Raw genomic sequence first — 13,965 nt, forward strand, 5'->3', positions numbered from 1 at the left:
TACACAATCACATTGTGGGGACCCACTTTAGGAGACAAGACACAAGTCCCTCACAAGTTGGAAAGGACAGCAGAATCAGTTGATTGGTTATCCAGAAATGATCAGGTCTTGCTCTACTTGCACTACTGTTATCAATGCCAATATATGCTCACATTATCCATTTCATCTGGTGCAATACATTACATCCTGTGCAATGACACTATTAATCATCTTTATTGACAAAAGTATTTCTATAAATTGTACATATTATACATATATAGACTTGTGAAATTCAGTGTCCTTCTTATGCAATACATCATACAACATTGGTAGTTTTCACATATGAATATTGGCAATAGTATTTTTATGACATTTAGTATTTCTATAATCTGTACATAATGTACACAATGGTTGTTACTCAAATATTCTATAATATATTAATACTTTTATCTTGACCCCTCTGTTTTGTTTTTTTTTTTTTCTTTTTGTAATACTTGCTGGCTGTAATGACTTAATTTCCCTGGTGTGGGATCAAAAAAGTCTTATCTTACCTTCCAGCCATTGCAGAGGTTATTGTGATATACGGTATGTGTTCAATAATTTACTATGGCCCTCGAATGACGTTATAACAAACTGAAATAGTCGACCTCTGTGATAAAAGGTGCCTTGTGCGTCTGTATGAGACACAGAGAGGCTTGACAAAGCGTCGGTATTTGACGCTCTGGGAATGAGAACGGAATGGCAGCCCCGGCCGGACCAGGGGAGGGAGGCAGAGCGAGAGGCTCTGAGGGAGCCTGCAGGTTACTGCAGAGCAGACTATGTTCTAGGAGCAGATGTTACATATTCATATTCATGTTCATGTTTTTTTTTATGTTACATGCTTTCTGTCTCCATGTTTTAGAAGTAAAAGTCAATCAATACTTCACGTGAATGTATTACAGTTCTGATGTATTAATATAACGTAGTATTTTAATGTTGCAGCTGGTCCAGGTGGTCCCAGTAAAAATACTTACTCTTCATAATCTGTGTTAATTTATAATAATATATAGTAATTCACTAGTTTACCATGTGTCTGATACTCACACATTGCAATAGAATTATTAATTATGTGTGTAGTCATGGAATATATAGTACAGCATTTCCCTCAAAAATGTAATGAGTGAAACTATGAAGGCACCTGGACATAAAAAACAGGAGTCAAGACAGCAAGAGACAGGAAAAAACAGGCAGAAATAATCAGGGTAGATACAACTGTGGCAGACTGGAGGCGTTACCTGAATGAGGCTATGTTTCAAAAGCACAAAACAGCTAATCTTGAGATGAAAATCCAAACTCTAGAGTTGAAAGCCAGGAAGAGGAGAGGAAACTAAAAACCAAATTACATGTTAGCAAATTAAACAATGAAGCAAAAACCTAGGATGTTAAACATTTGCTTGCGAAAAGCTTCCACAATGTGTTCAAAAAGAAAAACAAGGAGCCCTTGAAGATGAAAAAAGAAAATGAATGAGGCTGCAAAATTTGCAAATCTCGGCCCGGACAAAGAGAACAAAGAGCAGGAGATGACGATAATAGCTCTGAAGAAAGAGAAGGAGGATCTGGCTCAGAAGGTGTCTGCATTAGAGGACACTGTCAAAAAATAAAACAAAGAAACACACAAAAAAACACTGAGTCACTGGAAACACTAATGTGGAGCTATCTGCTTCAAAGATGAAAATGACAAAAGTGGAGGTGCATTCGTCTACTGAAAATAATAAGAATACTATTTCACTTTTTGCATTAAATGAAATGAAGGACACCAACAAGTTTCTAGAAGACAGAAAAAGACAGGAACAGTCTAGGTGCACAAAAATAAGAGCCAAGCTAAAGAAGGCCTGCTCAGACAAACACAACCTGAACAAAACACCTCAAACACAAAGTGAAGAGCAGTAATGTCAGAGTGCAATGAGCTGAGGGCTAAGGTCAAACCACTGGAGACCTTTCATCTGTGTCTTAAGGACGGACATGCATGTGATATATCAATGAGCCTCAGAAACTGAAAAGCAGCATTGTCACTCTCAGAAGACACCACATAGACATGGACGTGCAAAGCCAGATCTTGCATGTGGACAAGAACAGCTTTTACATCAATGTGCTAAATGAGGAGATTAGAGAGGTTGCAAAGTTAAAAAAAGAGCTCAATGAAAGGACTGTGCAGCTTCAAGGAATGAGAAAGCTGGTAAATGAGAAGGTAAGTTTGTGAATGAATAAGAAAATGTGGGTTTACCTCCCACATTCCACAGACATAATATTTGGCCTTGAATTGAAAATGCTGCATTGTCTACAAAAAATAGTAAAAAAAGTTAAATTAATCAGATTGAGTAAAATTGCAGGTCAATTTGCAGATTTTTTATATTTCTTGTATCTGCGACACTGACTTCATTTGTAGAATAATTCAAAGAGGTATCTTCTATGAACCAGCTCCAAATGGCAGACAGAGTGGAGCATCCCATCAGCAGTTACTGAAAACCAAAAACAGAGCTAACAGGTACATTCATTGGGCGGACAGGAACATGGCTCCAAACAAATGCTCATGTTGCTCTGCAACTGCCGGATGTGTAAATATGCAACTGTGTGTGTGTGTGTGTGTGTGTGTGTGTGTGTGTGTGTGTGTGTGGATGTGTATTACTCTGTATTATTCGCCTTCTTTTGGGGGACAAAAGGCAAGTCCCCCTGACATTAATCATTAGATTTTAGAGTGATAACTTTGGTTAAGAGTAGGGTAAAGTTAGGTTTAGATTTAGCTTAGGGTAAGGGTTAGACAAGGAGTGGTTGTGACTGATTAGGGTGAGGGTAAATGTGCAGGAAATGAATGTAAGTCAATGTCCTCTGTGTGTGTGTGTGTGCGGGTGTGTGTGTGCGTGAGGGGAGGGTTCATCCAAGTGTGTTAATCCATTCTTCCTGGTTGCTGACGCTGGCCCTCCTTCATGCTTCTCACCTCACATCGTCACCATTCTCCTCCTTCTCCGCCCTCCGGTAACCCGACGCTGCACCCACAGCTTATCCAATCCCTTGGTCTGCCTTCAAAGGGCTTCACGGTTTTACGAGCAATCAGGACGCCCACATACACACATCGGGCAACAAACACACACGTTCCACATTTCAAATCTGCACATATTTTGCAAGATTTAACCTTTAGAGGGCAGCAGAGTTTCACTCAGAGTGAATTGTTACTGCATATAATTCGAACGCTTCTCTGATGTGTTGGCTGGCCAAACACCTTCTGTCCCTGGCTTTTCTTATCTATCGTAGCCTCTGTCTCTTTTCTATACCTTATGTCTGTGAAGATTCTCACTCATACAGGTGATGATACTTCCAATGCACTCAGAAGTCCATACTTTCCTCTTGCAGACTTCCCTTCCTCTCCTCCCTCGCCCTTTGGGTCCATGCTGTTATTCCGTACGACTCACCCCACCCACCCCCTCTGTCCCAGTTGCAGAGTGAGTTGGAGATTGACAGATCTGCTATATCTGCTTATAGGCCATAATTGAAACTAATTTGGCTTGCTGATGGCATTTTCCACATCCTTCATCTATTGCAATTAGTCAGCATTAGTTGACTTGACATCTTGTATCAGATTGGGTTATTGAATGAAAAAGATGTAACTGGGCAGAGGTAGCAGTGGCATCACAAACGTTTTAAACTTTTGACACTTAGGAAACAAACTGAATGTTATGCATATAACGAATGTTCCCTGAGAGAGGGAAAGAAGCTACAACACATAAGTATGAGGATTGCACCTTCCAGAGACCAACCTGAAGAATCTTTATCGAAATGCCTGTCAAGGCCAATGAAACTGGGCAGCACGGTGCGCGTGCCTCACAGCAAGATGGTCGCCGGTTCGATCCCCATGTTGGGCATGGCCTTTCTGTGTGAAGTTTGCATGTTCTTCCTGTGCATGTGTGGGCTCTCCGGGCACTCCGGCTTCCTCCCACAGACCAAAAACATGCTCATTAGATTAACTGGTGACTCTAAATTGTCCTTAGGTGTGAGTGTGAGGGTGAATGGTTGTCTGTCTGTATATGTTACCCTGCGATCGACTGGCGACCGGCTCAGGGTGTACCCCGCCTCTCGCCCACTGACAGCTGGGATAGGCTCCAGCCCCCCCGCAACCCCGAAAAGGGATAGTCGGGTATAGAAAATGGATATATAATATTAATAATAATAATAATATACCGTACTGAGGTTGTGGACCCAACTCCTAACCCTAACCCCAGAACATCGACCAGATGATGGAGCTAACTTAATTGTTCAGAAATCACCAAAGTTATGACAATTAATTAAAGTCTAACCCTAACTCTTCAATGGTTGTAGTGAAAATCCACCTGAAAATCAGAAATGTCAACATGTGGATGCTGCCGGATGAAAAAGGAAAGGCATTAGGATTCATCCTTGGAACGGTGAATGCCTGTACAAACACAGTTAAAATCCACCCACTGTTTTTTGGAGATAGGGTATTTTCGTCTGAGCCAAATGGGTGGACTGACTGACTGCCATCCCAAGAGCCACACTGCTAGCATGGCTAACAAAAAGGGTCAAAATCAATGCAGTAAAGGCAGAGATATATTAGGGACTATTCATGTTGTAGTATAGTAGGGACTAACTTTTAGTCCCTAGTATGAGTGAAGCTCAAAAAACACTGAATCCTTCACTTGCCAAGGTGCAGAACTTCAACAGAACGTCCCTGCCTGACCACACCTTTTTAACTCTAGTCCCAGTAACACAGGCCCTCTGTTAAATATATGTTGTCATTGATTGGCCCAGGCTCAGATAACCCTGATGACGTAACCAGGGCTATTTTCTCAGACTTGACAAAGCTCCTCCACGGTCGCAGAAGCCATTATACAACTGATTTCAGATGATGAGCACCCACGACGTTTCCCTTCAAACTGTTTGATGAACTCTCTTGAATTTTAAAAGAATAAAACAAACATGCAAACAAACAAGCAAAAGAAGAGAAATAAATAAACAAAAATATTTGTTTTGTTCCTCTTCATATTTGTGATATATCATTTTCAGATCATTTGTGAAGTCAAGCTACTAATTCATGTCTTATTAACAGCTCTCAGGTGTATCATTCATACTCCATCTAAAGTTGAAACCTCCTAACACTCGAAGACAAGCATTTTTAATGAATGTCAGCTTGCCTCTTCCAAAGTTTCCTTTATCTGATAAAATATAACACATGCAGTGAGAGAGAGCTTTTGGCTTACCTTTGCTCTCTTCCACAGACACACTGAGTAATGAGTCAGTGGCTTTCCTGTCAACACAGTTTGTTTTTTACAGTCACTGCGTGCATCCCAGCAACCCATTAGCGCTATAAACCTCCTCCACATTTTCAATCTCACCCATGCATCCGCAGAGCTATCATCAAAAATCGGTTTGCTCTTTTTCTCTCCCTCAGATCAGCTCACACGGCACCCTCTCCGTCTCCCTCTGTCTCAACACTGTGTCTGCCTCCCTTCATCTAGACATGCACAGCAGTTGCAGAGCTGCATATTGAAAGGATACGCGGTCTCACTTCATGAAGCTGAGTCTCATTTAAATAGATGCAGCAGCTGGGCTGACACGCAAGCCTTGGCTCGTGAATCCATGCTCTTCTTGCAACAGGCGGGATGGGAGAGCGGGAGCTAACAATGGTGAGACAAATTTTCTTATTTTTCATTCCGCTGATTTATTCCTTTATTCCTAGCACACTGACACCCCTCAGTCATTCCCCCATCCTGTTTCCCATCTTGTTCTTTCCTTTGGAGCACAAGGCCTATAGCAGTGGTAATGAAGGAGGTTAATTGACCTTGCTGTGTCTTTAGGAGGTTGGATAATGACAGTAATGGTGGTAGGATAGGGGTGACAATTTTGTAAATTTATTATGGATGCTGGCCTGCTTACCCTCTGCTGTTTTCACATTATCTGAAGTCTTCCCCACAGAGAAACTTCTATCTACGCAGCATGTAGATAAAAGTAAGACTTTCCACATGGAAACTTTCAGCTTTCACATTATTGAATTACTCAGGGGGTCAGACTCTGAGACTTAATGTGTAGCACTTGTATCCACCAATACACTATTTACACATAAAGGACCAGTTCTAGATTTGACTGGAGTTGGGGTAACAATATACAGTTAAATCCAAAGACCAGATACTTTAATACAAAGTCAGCGCTTTATGTTCAACAAAGACTGTATACCCATATATCTCTTATCAAACTAATGGTCCTGCACTCAACTAAAAGATGAATGTTTAAAAAGATTTTTAAGCCACTTTCACCTTGGTTATAAATAGTTTAGGCTCATTAGTCAATCCAGGTTGGATGGTTCATTTCGTCTTATTTCTTGAGTTAAATCTATTTCCTTTCTTTCACACGACCTAAAGAGGAGAGGGACTATGAGGGGTCTGGAAAGCACCCCCCCCCCCCCCCCCCCCCCCCCTCAGTAAGGTGAAAAATACATTGAACATTGTTGTCAAGTGAGAAAGAATTGACTAATGCAGGAAGTTTGTTATTTTGGTTTGGTGCTTTTATTTTGACTAACCTCTCTGTCTTTGAGGTCGACTTCCGGGGGCGTGTTTTCATGGAGTGCACACATGAAAATGCAGCCACAGGACTCCAGCAGGTCCACATCACCTTGTTAGGTTGTACCAATGTGTAATGTAGAGAGAGGGGAGCGAGTAGCGGGGGGGAGTTGCTAAGTTAGGTTTTTGTTTGTTGTTTCTTCAGTTTATTATGTATTTTTGATTAACCTTACCATTAGACTAGAGTTCTTTACGTAGGATTCTCTAAAAATGAGTAAAAACATTCGTTTTCTATTTTTACTGTTTTTCTGTAATCTGAGTGATGGTAAAAATATGCACATTCTTCCTTTATATTGTTTCTAAAACACAGCGTAATGTAGGACTTCATTTCCCAGAATCCTCTGGTTTTCAGGTTTTCCGATAGTCCTGTTAAAATAAATATCGTTCATATATTAACTCTGTAATTCATATTTCATAATGTTTAAAAATATTCTATGGTCGGTAAAAATGATAAAGGTTAAGTTTTGTTTGTTTTAAATAAGAAGACTAGAGTTTTCCCCGGGAAGAAGTATCCCAGACGCCACCGGGACAGTGAAGGAGCTGGCGGCGTTTTCTCCTCCTCAGCAGAGCCAGAGAGAGCGTTAAGTCAATGTTTGGAGACTCGAACTAAAAGTTGGCCCAGATATTGCACTGTCCAGAGAGACTTCAACCGGCCACAGTGCTCTTTTCACGTATGTCAGTCGAGTGTGAGTAGTTTACACGACGGTGAAGTTTTACGAGCTGCGCTAGCATGGACTCCGCTACTAGCTCGTGCTGTGAGTTAGCTCAGTGGCAGAGAACTAGCCTGCTTCACAGAACGGACACGAGGAAGTCGACACACACATTCGTGCGCGCGTGAGGACGGAGCGGATGAGGTGACGGCAGAGAACGAGGACGTGTCGCAGGTAGCTGGAGCTACGGGACTCGGCGGGAGCTGTCTGGACATCGCTCTACGGCCTGGCTGGCTGCATCGCCATGTTGCTTCTACAACGCGAGGTCGCGTGAGTACTTGACGTTGGAACAGAACCGAGTGAAGGATACAGACACCGGACTGTGTTAAAGCAGACTGTGTGAACTGTCCCGGGTTTCAAAAGGTTAAGTTCTTTCACTGGACAAACTTCATGTGCACCAACTCTTCAAATGGGCCCCAACGGTTAGGAAGATTAACCAAGCGTTTGGGTTAGACTTTTACTGGTACCATTATAATTTATGTGAACTGTGAAAAATACTTTTGGGTACAGGTGTGAGTACTGGTTACTGTGTTTGAATACACAGAAACACTGTTTTGATATTTCTATGCATTTGGGTCTTGAGTGAGCACTCCGTAGGTGAAAACAGTTAAAAGATTAAAAACACACCTAGATAAATATTTCATAAGTGATTGGTTTATTAAAAATGATTTGGTTTATAAATAAGCTAAAAAGAAACTAATTTCATAAGGGTTGCTTTTCACTAAAAAGAGCTGAGATTGAACTCAAATTAAAAACTTTAATTTCATTGTTTGGTTGACGCAAACTAAAAACTGTTTTATTGAACTGAAAGGGTAAAAAGAGTTTAAAATACAGAAAGTGTTTTGTTTATTATTTTTTTTTGATTTGTTTATTTCATTCCTGAAGCATTCATTAATTTAAAGGTACAAATCCAAAGAACTAAAGAGAAGGTTTAACAAATAAATGTTTGTGTTTTACCTTTATCTATGGTTGTTTAACATTCTTTTGGAGTAAACTGTATTTCTGAGGGCTTACGTATTTTGCTAGTGATCAAGTAGTATAGTAAGTTTTCAGTGGAGGCACCGCGCTAAATATTTTCCTTTTCTCATCCCATTGATCGAGTCCTTTTTATTTAAAGCAGTAGAGAAAAACCCCAGCGAATTCACCAACTTTAGCTGAGAACCTAGGACCTGTTTAATCTGTTTGAGTGTGGCCTCAGTGTAAACTATAGACACTAAGGGAAAAAGGGGTTACATTTACATTTTGTACAAAGTAATATTTGACAACATTAAATAGTAGATGTGTGTTTTTAAAGAAGTTTGTGTCTGGGGGGCCCCTTCACATGGGTAATGGTGTGGGCCAAAATCAAGTAATGAGGATAGTTTGCAGGTGAGGGAGATCTTTTGTTGGATAGTGAGAGGAGGCTGGCTGGTAAGATTTGCTACGGTGATCTGCTCTGTTGGAACCCTCTTTGTGCAGCATTCAGCAATGTTTGGGTAAGACTGTGCATTTCCGTGTTACCTGTGTATGGCCACCATTAAAGAACAAAAAGAATCAGAGCTCTGAAAAAAAAACAACTTCTTGTCCGAGACTGCTTATTATTACACCACCTCCACACTTCAATCCCTCTGGCTCTCATCCTGTTTGTAGAGGTCCATTACCATCAAAACCCTACAGGGACCAGCTTGTTATCAGCAGGGGCAGGGCTTGTGGACAGGCAAACCAGGCAGTAGAGCCCCTAGCCGCTATGGGGGCCCCGGCCACTTATTTACAACAACGATTATTTATAGGCCTTGGCTTTCAGGGACCTCTGTTAGTCCCTGGACCTAACTTTGAGAACCACTAATCTATTTTTTTAGTATTCATCTCAAATGTCCCAGAAATTGTGCATCTATGTGTGCAAAAAACAAATTTTTGCAATGTGCACAGGGGGGGTGGGGGCCCCAGGGATTTCTTGCTTGGAGCCCCAAGAGACCCTAGCAACGCCACTAGTTATCAGCACACAGTTCAAAAGCCAGCACCTGTGATGGTACGGAGGTGCATTACCGCACATGCCATCGGTCAACTGCACATTTGTGAAGATACCATTAACATGTTGAAATGTGTCCTGTGTCCTAAATCTTTACTAGAGGATATAATACAAAACCCATATGCATCCGGTATGTAAATCTACCATCCATTTGAGCTGGTATGAAGCCTGTATCATATGCCATCCAATGTAACATACTTGCATTTCTTTTAAATTCACCATCTTTAAGTCTTTAAGTTCTTTATGCCAAACGTTTAGAGGGACTGCAATCCAGTTTGTTTGTTTTTGTTTTTTTCAGGAGAGTTTCGTCTCCCAGTATAGACTGGAGAGGTATACTTATTTGACTTTGGTCTAAGTCTTTCCATTCTGCATCATTCTCAGGGTCACCAAAAAATCAGAGAACCCATCTGTGCTGCTCTGTAGTAATCTTCCAAGCAGGGTAAAGCCAGACCACCTCCTGCCCTCGGCAGTTGTAATGTCTGAAATCTAATTCTTGGTTTTTGCTTTCCCCAGATAAATGCTGAAATCATTCAGTTCCATTTCATTCCATTCCTTAAATTGCTTAAGAGGTACTTCAACGCCCAGTGACTGAAAAAGAAAGCGCAGTGTCGGTAATATATTCTTTATGGCATCTATTCAGTTGTACATGTTCAACAATAATGATGACCAGCAATTTAGATTTGCTTTAATGTCCCCTGTCAAGGGGGCATAGTTGTGGTCATAGATGGCAGATACATCCTTGGGTATTTGTACTCCTAGGTATTTAATTATGTTACCTTTCCATGTGAATGTAGATGTTTTCCTAAGAAAAGATTCTCTGAGTCAGATTCTTTGTGGAGGACAGCCTCTGAACATGTCTGACCACTTAAAAATGCTACACTGCTCTCTTCAGTTTTCTGAGCTGTGTAAAAGGCGACCTGAGGAGATTTATGTGAAGCTTGTCATGATTACTGAGGACTAAGATGCATCCCTGTAAGATCTGGTCAAGCTTGTAATCCTCCAGGAGGAATGAGGGGAGTAGTTGAGTATCTTTAAGATCAGTTATGTGGCATGCTTTCACTGGTGGCTGTTGGTAAGATGGAACACTATCAGCTTACACATGTCCAGAGCAGGAGTCAACCAAAGGTTTATCAGCATGCATTTCCATAGTGCAGACCAAAGGCCTAGACAGGCAGTGTGAATTTTTGTATGCCTATTCAACCTAGAGCACAGACAGGTCAGGGGGAGCATGTGCAAAGGCTTTGATTAACCTTTAACAAAAAGTGGATAATGATAATGATTTTGATATAGTTTCAATCACTACGATATAGATACAGTATTGAATTAAATGGAAGCTCAGTGTGCTCTCCCATGAAAACATTATACCAATCTAGAATAAGAAATATGAGAAATTAAAAATTCCTTACATATCTGCAAAAAAACAGTACTCTAAAAACACAGGATGAAAGGTGACATATGATGACAGTCTCCTTGCCAATTTAGCATCTATATAATCCATAAAGATAAAATGTTTCCATAGAAACTCAAAACTGTTGGTTGGCTGCGCTATTTTGGTTGGAGAAGACCATTGGTATGAGAGGCAAATTGTTTCAAAAATTACAATTTCTCACTAAAATACTTGCAGGTTGGTGGATTAGATACACACCAAATTAAACACTGACGTTCAACACTGTTAATTCACTGTATAGCATCAGGGTGAAAATAGAGCACATCCACTGAATGCATCAGCAATGAGTTCATTGCTTCCTTTTGAATTTTAATCATCAACAATCTATCAACATCACTGTAAATTCAAGATTTCTGAATGCTGTATACAGATTGGGCTCAATTTACCAAGTGGAAAAGAGTTTGAGTTTATGATATTTACATTCTTGCCACTTTCCATTTGATGCTTTATGTGTCTTTTCATGGATGTTGCTATGGTGATATGGCATGGTGTGGATTTAGTATGGATATCATGGCACCTGACCTGGATCTGATTGATTGTATAAAACTTGGTTCCAAACCCATACAGGTCCTGGGTTAGATCTCAGGTCCACTGGTTCAGATGGACCTGTGTTAACCTCTAATATCAAGTGTTGATCCTCATTTAACCATTACTCATCAGTGTGTTTGTGTAGGCACTAAATAAATGCTGTAATATCACATAAAATAAAGCCTTAACAGCTCAGTCCATCACCTCAGCTACACAGCAGCATCCCAGTGCACAAATAAGCTGACGGTGAAGCACTGGAATCTTCTATCTGGCCTTTCTGACCTCAGAGGAAAGTAAAAGTTAACTGCATGAACCCATCTCAGTGGCAGTAGGAGTTAACCACAGTGTGGGTAGTAAGGTAGTATTGGCAGTAGATGATGTTGGACGTCTCTTGGAGACTTGCTGACTTTTTGATTTGGTTTTGACAACCACAGTGGTTAGCGGCTGTGACCTACAGCGGTCCAGCTCCTCCAGGATTTCTGCCAAGGATTTCTCTTTGACCTGAACAGACAGGACCTTCAGGTGGCCTGATAGTGTCAGATAAGTGTCAAATTATTCATGATTCTGCAGCCACGTACCTAATACAATGCAAATTATGCTACAGTGCCTATAAAAAAGATGAGAAAGGTTTCCTGTACACCACAGCATCTCTACTATTAAAAACCCCATATAACACCTAAGCCTTCTGAACATGTTAGTCCCCACAATGTGACTGTGTAGAGCGATTTATGTCCCCTAACACGAGCAATACATGGCCACAGACACACATACGCTTACTCACTTAGACTTGCTTTTTCCCCTCATGTTTTTCAAGAAAAAAACACATTCACAGCCACAAAAACACACGTAAATATACATTAGAACATTTGTGCAGCCTTGAAATGGAAGACCAAAGCAACATTAATGAATCTATCAAGCCTCTCGCTGTCCTTCCAACCACAGACCTAACAAACAAGCTTCTTGCTACTCTGCCACAGACAGCTTAACCAATCTAAAGCAAAGCAGAGGAATAAACAAGTCTGTCTGTGCAGAAGAGGAGCACAGAGCAGTGCTGAGAGGAATAGAGGATGAGAGAAGAGCATGAAAGACATACCACATATAAAGAGAACGTTGAGGTTTTTAGGCAGCTTTGCTATATATATGCAGTTATATGCACTTCTGTGTGACTGCACTTGTACTTCTTCTCACATGAGCTCTCCTCATATAACTGTCCTGCAAGTCTGACTGACCAAACACATATGCCTGGATCAGACTATACAAATCTAAAGTTCTGAGACAATGTTGTTGTGGCCGATCATGAATGACAGTCGGGCATCTGTACCCGTATAGCACTTACTTACTTACTGCTCGTTTTGCCTCCTGGCAAGTAGGGCAGCCACAAAGGTTCTCCACTCTGGTCGATTCTGGGCTGTTTTCTGGACACCTTCCCATGTCAGGCTCATAGATTTCATTTCTTCCTCTACTGTGCGACGCCAGGTGTTCTTGGGTCGTCCTCTTTTTCTTTTCCTTCAGGTGTCCAGCGAAGGGCTTCTCTTGGGATGCTGTCTTGCTCTCGTCCCAAAACATGTCCAATCCAGTTCCAGCACCGCTTTGTTACAATGTTATCCATGCTGTCTTGCTGGCATCTTGTCAATAGATCTTGTTTTGTTATCTTGTTGGGCCAAAAAATCCGACAGATTCTTCTCAGACTCCCTGTGTGGAAGACTGACAGTTGGCATATGTCACTTGCTGTCAGCATTCTGCACCATACAGGAGGGTGGATAGCACGCAGCTCTGATATAACTTAAGTTTTGTCTTGGTTCTATATTGCTGGGATTTCCATATGTTGTTCAACATTCTGAATGCATTTCTAGCTTTATTGATTCTGTTTTTTATGCCCCCATCAAATCTTACAGTACTCCCAAGGTAGGTGAACTCCTTTGTTGTTTTTAGAGCTTCACCATTCACATGGATTGATAGTGGATCTGAGATGTTTAGTGTCATCACTTCAGATTTCCTCTGGTTTATTTTCAGGCCAACTTGCTGTGCAAAGTAGCCGATGTCTTCTCTTGCATGTGTTGGTGAGTGTGTGAGACTCAAGCTAGATCATCAGCAAAATCAAGGTCTTCCAATGCTCAGAAGAGGGTCCATCTTATACCTCTTGTTTTTTCTTCAGGTGTGTGGCGCATCACCCAGTCTATAATGATGCTAAAGAGCAATGCTGGCCTCACACATCCTTGTTTGACTCCTGTCTTTACGGAAAGCTAGGCTACTCTTTCCCACCTGGCATTTGAAGTTGGTATAGAAGGTCTTGATGAGGTCCACTATGTGCTGTGGGATTTCATACATCCAGAGGCCGTCACAGTGTATGCTATCAAATGCCTTTTCAAAGTCGACAAAATTGATGTATAGTTGCCTCTGTCATTCTGTGCATTGTTCTATAATATTGCGAGGGGTGCAAATATCTGGTCAATGCACCCCCTCCCCTTACACAATCCTGCCTGTTCATTCCTGAGCTTGCACAATGACGCTGCACAATGATTTTTGCCCGTGTAGTGTGACATGCTAAATGTCCTGGACGCCCCAACGACACGACAGCCGGATGAAAAGACTAGCATGTCAGAATTTTCTTGTCTTGACACGCCTAGTGTGACATGTCCCACGACATTTTCCTGAGTGTTGACCAATCAGGTGCTCTCTCCAGAGGGC

This window comes from Chaetodon trifascialis, chromosome 10 (genome assembly GCF_039877785.1).
Source record: "Chaetodon trifascialis isolate fChaTrf1 chromosome 10, fChaTrf1.hap1, whole genome shotgun sequence".
Taxonomy (NCBI): Eukaryota; Metazoa; Chordata; class Actinopteri; order Chaetodontiformes; family Chaetodontidae; genus Chaetodon; species Chaetodon trifascialis.